Genomic DNA, 11,890 nt, shown 5'->3' on the forward strand with positions numbered 1-11,890 from the left:
GGTCCTTGATGTGCGGAAAACGATCCGACACAAAACTCACCGGCAAGTGCACCGGGTCGCATCAAGTAATAATAACTCACGGGAGTGAGGTCGATCCCACAGGGATTGAAGGATTGAGCAATTTTAGTTTAGTGGTTGATTTAGTCAAGCGAATCAAGATTTGGTTAAGTGAATAGTGAGTTGCAGAATTTAAATTGCATGGGAAGTAAAGGGAATGGGTAAATTGTATGAAATTAAAGAGAACTGAAATTTAAAGTGCTGAATCTTAAAGAACAAGAAATTAAATGGCAGAAACTTAGAACGCAAGAAATGTAAATTGCAGAATCTTAAAGTGCAAGAAATGTAAATGGCTTGAATTGTAAAGGGAATTGGGAATTGGATTTGCAGAAATTAAACAAGGGAAAGTAAAATTCAACAAGCAGAGGAATAGAAGATAACTTGGATTGAACCGGATTTAGAATGGAATTGTAAATGAACATGAAAAGCGTTAAACAGAGAAAGTAAAATGATAATTCAGATCTCAGGGGTCAAGAGACTAGATAACCAAGTCTAGATCTCACTACCTTCCTTGATCCAATAAGAACAATTGCAAAGGAATTGTGAATTGCAGAGAAAGTAGATGAAGAAGCAATTAACAGAAATTTAAATTCAATTGTGCAGTAAAGAAACAGAGAGGTCTCAGGATGAGATTGAAACAGAATTCCTTCAATTCTCCAACCCAAGATCCAAGACAATTGTAATTGAAATTGAAAGCAAGAAAACTAAGAGGAAGGGAGTTCAATTCTCCTTCCCCGAGACATAGAAATTAAAATTCACTCAACACCAAAAGCTCTCCGAAAACTCTCTACCAAAACTAAAGGAAAAGCTCCCTACTGCCAGTATTGAAAATTCTAAAAAGGAAGCTCCCTAAAAACTTAAATCCTATGCTATTTATACACTTTCTTCAAATGGTCTTCAAGCCTTCAATTGGGCCTTTGTTCTTGATGGAATTGGGTTGATAGAGGCCTTGGTTGATTGCTCTTGGAGTTTGGAGAAGAACCGAAGTGAACCGGGTTTGGAATCATGTAAGCTTGAGTAAAAGTTTGAGTAAAAGTTTGAGGCAAACTTTTGCTCAAGCTTTTTGCCCAAAAGTTTGCCAAAAAGGTTGAGGCAAACTTTTGCTCAAGCTTTTTGCCCAAAAGTTTGCCAAAAAGGTTGAGGCAAACTTTTGCTCAAGCTTTTTGCCCAAAAGTTTGCCAAAAAGGTTGAGGCAAACTTTTGCTCAAGCTTTTTGCCCAAAAGTTTGCCAAAAAGGTTGAGGCAAACTTTTGCTCAAGCTTTTTGCCCAAAAGTTTGCCAAAAAGGTTGAGGCAAACTTTTGCTCAAACTTTTTGTCCTCTCTTCCTCCTAGCCATTCCTTCTTGCTTCAACCTTTCTCCAAGCTTTCTTCACGTATCATTAATAAACCAAACACATCAAAGCTATGCTCACAATCATGAGATATTCATTCTTTCATAATATGTGACAATTATAGTATAAAACCTCATGAAATTGCATTAATTCATCTATGGTTGATTAAATCAAAGGAAGCATGAAAATCTACCCAATAGGCTTGCTTATGGCTCAAGAAAGTGCATAAATCAATTGAAAATAAAAGAAAAAGGCTAGTGAAACTAGGCTAAGATGACTTGTCATCACAACACCAAACTTAAAGCTTGCTTGTCCCCAAGCAAGAAAATATTTATTGAGAAGAAAGAATGAAATGGATGAGGATGTTCATGCTAGTAGAGTGTTATTGGTAGTTCATGGGGTTTTATGTGGATATGTAAACACTCACTTCTTATTGACTCTTAAGCCTAGAAGGTTTCCTTCAAGCTTCAAGTAACATACTGCTATGACCTCTCATTATTCCTTTATCCTTGGCTATTATTTTGTTCATAAGCTTTATTTGAGTGTCATGTGTAGCAAGTTCATTTTCTTTTCTTTATACTTGACACATTATTCACTATAGACACTTGGCTCACATTCCTTCTTAAAACATTGATGCCCAGCACCTCTTTGGGCTACTAAATGCCTTGTAGTTAGGTTGCTCTTGATAGTGGACTTTCAGCTGATGATCCCGGGTTAGTTAACCCAAGTCACCAAGTGTTGATGCACTCCAAAGAGCTTAATAATCCAAGCAGATCCTAGTACAAAGACACCACATGCATATATTCTAAGGTTCAAGCTATTGGTGTCTAGCTTTGTTTCTTTTTGTTTTTCTTTTGTTCTGTTGCCATTTTTGGCTTTTTTTCTCTCTTTTTGTTTTTGTTTTTGTTTTTCTTTCTAACCAAGAAATTTTTTTTTGATTGAGATTCATAGATAGTAGGCCACTTTATACTTAGAAGGAAACACCCTAGTTCTTTTATTCACTAAAAGTGAGCTATTATACAATCACACACACATACCACCACTTACTTTTATTGTACTTCTATCTAACAGAGAACTATCTCACTTCACTTTCAAACATTTCTTTTATTGAATTGAAAATGCAGGGGACAAAGCATGCTTTTTGTTCAGTGAAAGTAAACACACAAGCACACACATAGACTAGCTTACTTATTTTAAGAGTGATTCTACTTGTATTAGATGAACACTTTAACAAAACACAAGTCAAAACATTTTTCAACAGCAAGAGTTAAGTGTAAATACAACCTATTGGTTTGCAGTCCCTTTGTCCTTCCTTCTGTTGTGCCCTTTTGAGTTATGATGCATAGTGTCTTCAAATGGTGGTGAATTCCCTGCACAATTCTCAAAAGTTGCTTGCTTCTCAAGCCCTTAGATGACCAGTTAGTATGCATGAATTGAGTGTGGCTTGTGGATTTGATTTGGTGTGGGAACACCAAACTTAATTTCTTGCCACTTCTCTGGATACAGCAGGTTAACTCTAGGCAAAATCTTTGGAGCACTTGCTGTCCTGGCTTGAATTCCTTCTTTGTGATCTTCTTGTCATGCCACCTCTTAGCTCTTTCCTTGTATATCTTGGCACTTTCATAAGCTTCTAGCATGAATTCATCTAATTCATTTAGTTGTAACAACCTTTTCTCTCCTGTAGCTTGGGGATCAAGGTTGAGGAGTTTAGTGGCCCAAAAAGCTCTGTGTTCAAGCTCTACAGGGAGGTGGCAGGATTTGCCATACAATAGATGAAAAGGTGACTTGCCAATAGGAGTTTTAAAAGTTGTCCTATATGCCCATAATACATCCTCTAGCTTCCTAGCCCAGTCTTTTCTTGTGATTCCCACTATTTTCTCTAGGATCTTCTTTAATTCCCTATTTGCTAGTTCAGCCTGGCCGTTAGTCTGAGGGTGGTAAGGTGTGGCTACTTTATGGATTACTCCATATTTGTGGAGGAGTTTCTCCATCTGTTTGTTGCAAAAGTGACCACCACCATCACTAACAAGACCCTTGGGCACTCCATATCTTGTGAAAATGTGCTTTTTAAGGAATTGGAGGACAATCTGTGTATCACAGGTGGTTGTGGCTATTGCTTCCACCCACTTTGATACATACTCTACTGCCACCAGGATATATTTGAAAGAGTAGGAAGGAGGAAAAGGTCCCATGAAATCAATACCCCATAAGTCAAACACCTCCACTTCCAGGATGAAATTTTGAGGCATCTCATTTCTCTTTGTCAATCCTCGAGTTCTTTGACATTCATTGCATTGGGGAACAAACTCTCTGGCATCCTTGAAGATGGTTGGCCAATAAAACCCACTCTGTAATACCTTTGCAGCTGTTCTCTCTGGTCCAAAGTGTCCACCATATGCTGAGCCATGGCAATGCCATAGTATGTCCTTCATTTCACTTTCAGGGACACACCTCCTAATCATTCCATCAGAGCATCTCTTGAATAGAAAAGGTTCATCCCACAAGAACTTCCTTGCTTCATTGAGTAATTTCTTCATTTGTTGCTTGGAAAATTCTTGAGGTATCTTCCTTCCTACCTTGTAGTTTGCTATGTCAGCAAACCAAGGTGTTTGTTGAATTTGGAAAAGATGTTCATCGGGGAAGTTCTCATTTACTTGATGTGGTTTGTCTTGCTTAGCTTCTTGTGGCACTCTTGATAGATGATCTGCTACTTGATTTTCACTTCCCTTCCTATCCCTCACTTCAATATCAAATTCTTGTAGCAGCAATGCCCACCTGATAAGCCTTGGCTTTGAATCCTGTTTAGACATTAAATACTTGAGAGCAGAATGGTCAGTGTATACTATAACTTTTGAGCCGATCAAGTATTGTCTAAACTTATCAAATGCATATACAATTGCTAAAAGTTCTTTTTCAGTGGTGGTATAATTTTTCTGTGTTTCATTCAACACTTTGCTAGCATAATATATGACATGATGCAATTTGTCCTTCTTTTGCCCCAGTACAACACCGATAGCAAGGTTGCTTGCATCACACATAAGTTCAAAAGGTAAATTCCAATCAGGGGGTGTGACGATTGGTGCTGTAATGAGCTTTCTCTTGAGAGTTTCAAAGGCATGTCTACAATTATCATCAAAAATGAAGGGAACATCATTCATTAGCAAATTGCTCAATGGTTTTGCTATTTTTGAAAAGTCCTTGATGAACCTTCTGTAGAAGCCAGCATGCCCAAGAAAACTTCTTACTGCTTTCACATTAACAGGTATAGGGAGTTTTTCAATAACTTCTATTTTAGCTTTATCAACTTCTATACCTCTACATGACACTTTATGCCCAAGGACTATTCCTTCCGGAACCATGAAATGGCATTTTTCCCAATTCAACACCAAATTAGTTTCTTGGCATCTTTTCAAAACAAGAGTTAAGTTATGCAAGCAAGTGTTAAATGAATTGCCAAAAACAGAAAAATCATCCATGAAGACTTTTAAAAATTTTTCCACCATATCAGAAAAAATAGAAAGCATACACCTTTGAAAAGTGGCTGGGGCATTGCACAGCCCAAAGGGCATCCTTCTATAGGCAAAAACTCCAAATGGGCATGTGAAGGAGGTCTTCTCTTCATCCTTGGGGTCCACCACTATTTGATTGTAACCCGAATACCCATCCAGGAAGCAATAATAAGCATGGCCCGCTAGTCTTTCCAACATTTGATCGATGAATGGCAAAGGAAAATGATCTTTTCTTGTTGCATCATTCAATTTCCTGTAGTCTATGCACATTTTCCACCCAGTCACTGTCCTAGTGGGGATAAACTCATTCTTTTCATTGGTGATGACTATCATTCCTCCCTTCTTTGGCACAACCTGAACCGGACTCACCCAAGAGCTGTCCGAGATTGGGAAAATTATCCCTGCATTCCATAGCTTCATCACTTCTTGTTGAATCACCTCTTTCATGGTTGGGTTAAGTCTTCTTTGAGGTTGAACCACAGGTTTTGATTCTTCCTCCAATAAAATTTTATGCATGCAAATAGCAGGGCTGATGCCTTTGATGTCCTCAATTGTCCACCCCAAGGCTGTTTTGTGAGTTTTTAATACTTCAATCAACCTTGCTTCCTCATCCATGTTCAAAGAGGAATTTATAATTACTGGAAATACCTCTGCTTCCCCAAGAAACACGTATTTGAGGTGAGGAGGGAGAGGTTTTAACTCCTGTTTTGGTTTCTCCTCTTTCTTGTCTTCAATGAGTATTTCTATCACTTCCTCTCTTTGTTCTTTCTGATGCTCCAAATAGTCGTCTTCAAACATTTCTTCTACCAGCCCTTCTATCATATCCACATTCATGTAGTTTTCTTGCTCTGAGGGGTGTTGCATTGATTTGAAGACATTGATTACCATTTGTTCATTATGCACCCTGAAGGTCATTTCTCCCTTCTCCACATCAATAGTGGTTCTTGCTGTGGCTAGAAATGGTCTCCCCAAGATGATTGAGCTGCTTCCTTCCCCTTCTGTGTCTAAGATTACAAAGTCTGCGGGAAAGATAAACTTTCCAACCTTCACTAGTAAATTCTCCACAACACCATTGGGTGTCTTGATTGATCTATCAGCCATGACTAGTGACATCCTGGTGGGTTTAATTTCTTCTATGGCAAGCTTTCTCATCAATGATAGAGGCATCAAGTTGATGCTGGCACCTAGATCACACAGGGCGTTTTCCAATGTTATCTTGGCTATGGTGCATGAGACTACAAAACTCCCTGGATCTTTGAGCTTTGGTGGGATACCCATCTGGATCACAGCGCTACATTCTTCAGTGAGCATGATAGTTTCCTTTTCTTGCCAACTTCTCTTCTTGTTGATTAGTTCCTTCATGAACTTGGCATATAGGGGCATCTGCTCCAGTGCCTCAGCCAAGGGGATATTTATCTCCAACTTCTTGAAAGTCTCAAGGAACTTGTGAAATTGTTGATCCTTTTGCCTCCTTGTTGAATCTCTGGGGATATGGTAGTGGAGGTACAAAGGCCTTCTCTGCTTGTTGCTTTTGATTCTTTGTTGGCTCTTCAATCGCTTCATTCCCCTTTTTTGGAATTTTTGATTGTTCCTCCTTTTCTTGAATTTGCTTTGGATCTTGCTTGCTTGCCATTGCATCATCATCATTGGCTTCTTCTATGTGTGTTGACTGTTCCTCTTCTAGTGGTCTCTTGCTGCTCTTCAATGTTCTCCCACTCCTTAGTTGTATTGCCTTGCATTCTTCCTTAGGATTTGGGATTGTGTCACTCGGCAGTGAGCTTGAAGGTCTCTCAACAGAAATCTGTTTAGAGATTTGCCCAATTTGCCTCTCTAGGCTCTTCAAGGAGGCTTCATGGTTCTTGGTTATCATTTCCTGGTGTTTCAACATTTTGTCTATCAAGGTCTCCAAGTTAGTGAGTCTTTGAGATTCAGGTGATGCTTGTGGTGGGTTGTGAGATGTGGATGGTGGATGGTAGGCATTTTGGTTGGTGGGTTGGTTATTAGATTGGTACTGGACGGGGTTGTTGTAGTTGTTTTGAGGTTTTCTGTAAGTGTTTTGGTTAGTTTGCTGCTGGTTGTGGTTTTGGTTGCTTCTTGGGTTGTTTTGGTTTGAGTTCCTCTGCCATGGTTGTTGGTTTTGGGTGTGATTATCTCCCCATCTGAGGTTTGGGTGGTTCTTCCAGGATGGATTGTATGTATCAGCATACACTTCATTTGGTCCTTGGTTGTGCATGTACTGTACTTGCTCTTGTTGTTGTTCTTCTTGAGTTTCTTCATTTTGCCCCCATGTGGATGATGGTTGGCTTGTGTTAATTGCTGCAACTTGGAGGCTATCAATCCTCTTGGCCATTTGCTCAAATTGTTGTTGAATTTGCTGCTGCATCATCTTGTTTTGAGCCAAGATTTAGTCCACTCCTTCTAGCTCCATTACTCCTCTCCTTTGTGATGGTTGGCGGTTTCTTTGATGAGCAAAGAAATATTGATTGTTGGCCACCATGTCAATAAGATTTTGAGCTTCTTCTGCTGTTTTCATCAGTTACAATGATCCTCCAGCTGAGTGGTCAAGTGATTCTTGAGCCATTAGAGTGAGTCCTTCATAGAAGTTCTGTAGCTTGTCCCACTCAGTGAACATTTCTGGTGGACATTTCCTCAGCAGAGCCTTGTATCTCTCCTATGCTTCATACAGATTTTCTGCATCCAATTGTGTGAATGTTTGCACCTCAATTTTTAGCCTGATGACTCTTTGAGGTGGATAGAATTTGGCTAGAAATTTAGTCACCAAATCATCCCAGCTAGTGATGCTTCCTTGAGGAAAAGTTTCAAGCCATTGTGCGACTTTGTCCCTTAATGAGAACAGGAACAGCAGAAGCTTGTAAAGAATGAAGTTTTAGTTAGCTTAAGCAAAAATTCAAACAGTTAGTGGGTCAATTGAAAATTAAAGAACAGAAAAGAAAAAGTTCTTGATCTAGATCTCCACTTCACTTAATCATTGTCAATCTAATCAATCCCTGGCAACGGCGCCAAAAACTTGATGTGCGGAAAACGATCCGACACAAAACTCACCGGCAAGTGCACCGGGTCGCATCACGTAATAATAACTCACGGGAGTAAGGTCGATCCCACAGGGATTGAAGGATTGAGCAATTTTAGTTTAGTGGTTGATTTAGTCAAGCGAATCAAGATTTGGGTAAGTGAATAGTGATTTGCAGAATTTAAATTGCTTGGGAAGTAAAGGGAATGGGTAAATTGTATGAAATTAAAGAGAACTGAAATTTAAAGTGCTGAATCTTAAAGAACAAGAAATTAAATGGCAGAAACTTAGAACGCAAAAAATGTAAATTGTAGAATCTTAAAGTGCAAGAAATGTAAATGGCTTGAATTGTAAAGGGAATTGGGAATTGGATTTGCAGAAATTAAACAAGGGAAAGTAAAATTCAACAAGCAGAGGAATAGAAGATAACTTGGATTGAACCGAATTTAGAATGGAATTGTAAATGAACATGAAAAGCGTTAAACAGAGAAAGTAAAATGATAATTCAAATCTCAGGGGTCAAGAGACTAGATAACCAAGTCTAGATCTCACTACCTTCCTTGATCCAACAAGAACGATTGCAAAGGAATTGTAAATTGCAGAGAAAGTAGATGAAGAAGCAATTAACAGAAATTTAAATTCAATTGTGCAGTAAAGAAACAGAGAGGTCTCAGGATGAGATTGAAACAGAATTCCTTCAATTCTCCAACCCAAGATCCAAGACAATTGTAATTGAAATTGAAAGCAAGAAAACTAAGAGGAAGGGAGTTCAATTCTCCTTTCCCGAGACTTAGAAATTAAAATTCACTCAACACCAAAAGCTCTCCGAAAACTCTCTACCAAAACTAAAGGAAAAGCTCCCTACTGCCAGTATTGAAAATTCTAAAAAGGAAGCTCCCTAAAAACTTAAATCCTATGCTATTTATACACTTTCCTCAAATGGTCTTCAAGCCTTCAATTGGGCCTTTGCTCTTGATGGAATTGGGTTGATAGAGGCCTTGGTTGATTGCTCTTGGAGTTTGGAGAAGAACCGAAGTGAACCGGGTTTGGAATCATGTAAGCTTGAGTAAAAGTTTGAGTAAAAGTTTGAGGCAAACTTTTACTCAAACTTTTCATATCAGCCACCCCATCCTTGCTGCTACCAACGTTTGAGCCAAAGTTTGGGGTCAAACTTTTGCTCAAACGTTGGCTCCCCCTTGCACACTCATGCCGCCAACGTTTGCCAAAAAGTTTGAGGCAAACGTTGGCGCAAGCTTTTGCTCTCCAGGGTGTGTTGTTCATGGCACCAACGTTTGCCAAAAAATTTGAGGCAAACGTTGGCGCAAACTTTTGCTCTCTAGGGTGTTGATTTGTGATGCCAAAAGTTTGCCAAAAAGTTTGAGGCAAACTTTTGCTCAAGCTTTTTGCCCAAAAGTTTGCACAAAAGTTTGAGGCAAACTTTTGGTCAAGCTTTTTGCTCCCTGGTTCCTTTTCACTTATTCCAAAAGTTTGAGCTAAAGTTTGAGGCAAACTTTTGCTCAAACTTTTTGTCCTCTCTTCCTCCTAGCCATTCCTTCTTGCTTCAACCTTTCTCCAAGCTTTCTTCACCTATCATTAATAAACCAAACACATCAAAGCTATGCTCAAAATCATGAGATATTCATTCTTTCATAATATGTGACAATTATAGCATAAAACCTCATGAAATTGCATTAATTCATCTATGGTTGATTAAATCAAAGGAAGCATGAAAATCTACCCAATTGGCTTGCTTATGGCTCAAGAAAGTGCATAAATCAATTGAAAATAAAAGAAAAAGGCTAGTGAAACTAGGCTAAGATGACTTGTCATTAGTCCTTCCTGTTAGAGTCTGGAGAATGGACTGGATCATGCTTTATCGCATGCTCTGTTGTGTGTCTCATGCTTATAGGATATCCATGTGATATTTGTTGCATGATTGTCTTTGTGCTTTCATTCTGAGAATGTTCACTCCCAACTTGAGGTATTAAAACTGATCACCTTGGTATCAATTGTTTGGCGTAAACATGATCAGGATGAGTTCACAGAGACGTAGCACTCGGGGAGAGACTACCACTAACATACCGCGTGAAACGATGATAACCTGTTTGCTACGATTCACGCTATGGCTGAGGCTGTGCATGAAACGGCGACTGCTATGCTCAAGTAGTTAACCATAATAGTGAGAATGGTGGTAACGAAGGAAGAATGAGATAGGATATGGGTAAGCGACCTCACCAGGCACAGATGCAACTAGTATGTAGGCAGTATGGAAAGGAGCATGGAGGTAGACCTTGTCAGTCTAGAGGCATTATCTGTTTCCCTTGTGGTCAGCTTAGATACATGGCAAAAGATTGTCCAAAGAAGCCAATACAAGGGGTAGATAGGCCGCGATAGCAAGGGCGTGTGTTTGCTATGCTTGCTGATGATGCTATGAAATTAGACTCCCTAATCCACGATCAGTGTTATGTCAAATCTCGACTCTTAACTGTACTGTATGACTCTGGTGTATCGCATTCTTTTTTTTCCGTGACTGTTGTGCATAAGTTGTGATTAGATTTTACTGTGTTAAATTATGATTTGGTTGTTCGTACACCTACATCTCAAAATGCCTTTACTAGTCGAGTATGTCAATAGGTACCTTTTGTTATTGAGGCTAGGACTTTTATACATGACTTGATCTGTTTACCTTTGTGTGGTTTAGATATTATCTTAGGTCTAGATTGGTTATCTAAGCATCATGTTTTCTTAGATTGTTCTAAACAAATAGCTATATTCTCATCATCTCATATGCATACTAGGCTAGTTGAGTCTTGTACCTTCTATTTGAATTCCCTAAGAGTTACCTTTAGTAGTAGTGGGTTAAAGGGTTACGTTCTATTATCGGCTAGCTCAGAGAGTAGTGAACAAGACTTGGAGCGAATCCAAGTGGTGAAGGAGTTTTCTAATGTTTTTATGGATGACATACCTGAATTTCCACCCCAGAGAGAGATAGAGTTTAGTATTGACTTGCTGCCTGGAGCCGGACTAATTTCTATAGCACCGTATCGGATGACACCACTGGAACTGGCAGAGTTGAAGAAGCAGCTAGATGAGTTATCAGGAATGAGGTTTATTCGTCCGAGTATATCACCGTGGGGAGCTCAAGTGTTACTGGTAAAGAAGAAAGATGGTGGGATGAGATTGTGTGTAGATTATCAGCAACAGAGCAAGATTATAATCAAGAACAAGTATCCACTACCAAGAATAGATGATCTAATGGACCATTTGAGAGGTGCGAGAGTATTCTCTAAGATTGATTTGTGGTCGAGTTACCATTAAGTTCGAGTGAAGGATTCAGATATAGCTAAGACTTCCATTTGAACTAGGTATGATCCCTATGAGTTTACAGTTATGTACTTCGGACTAACTAATGCTCCTGCTGTATTCATGGATTATATGAATCATATTTTTTGTCCGTATCTAGATCAGTTTGTGGTAGTCCTCATAGATGATATCCTCATTTATTCCAGGATAGAGGAAGAACATGAAGAGCATTGAGGATTGTATTGCAGATACTAAAAACACGGAAGCTATATGTAAAACTGTCAAAATGTGAGTTTTGGACGACAGAAGTGGCATTCTTGGGTCATGTGATCACGCAAGGCAGTATAACCGTAGATCCTTCAAAGATCAAGGTAGTGGTATAGTGGAAACAACCTACAATAGTCATAGAATTTCATCGTTTTTTAGGGTTAGCAGGATACTATTGGTGGTTTATTAAAGGCTTTTCACAGATAGCTTTACCCCTGACTCGTCTTACAAGGAAGGAAGTTCCATTTGAATAGACAAAAGAGTGTGAAGAAAGTTTTAAGACTTTAAAGGATAAGTTGACGACTGCACCAGTTTTAGTGTTACCAGACCCGCAGGAACCTTTTGAGGTGTACCGTGATGCTTCTTTTAAGGGACTTGGATGTATATTGAT

General features: G+C 39.1%; 1 pseudogene; it reads right to left on the reverse strand.

Moving 5' to 3' along the window:
• On the reverse strand, nucleotides 2,949-5,732 carry LOC110266869 (annotated as a pseudogene).

This window comes from Arachis ipaensis, chromosome B09 (genome assembly GCF_000816755.2).
Source record: "Arachis ipaensis cultivar K30076 chromosome B09, Araip1.1, whole genome shotgun sequence".
NCBI classification, from domain to species: domain Eukaryota; kingdom Viridiplantae; phylum Streptophyta; class Magnoliopsida; order Fabales; family Fabaceae; genus Arachis; species Arachis ipaensis.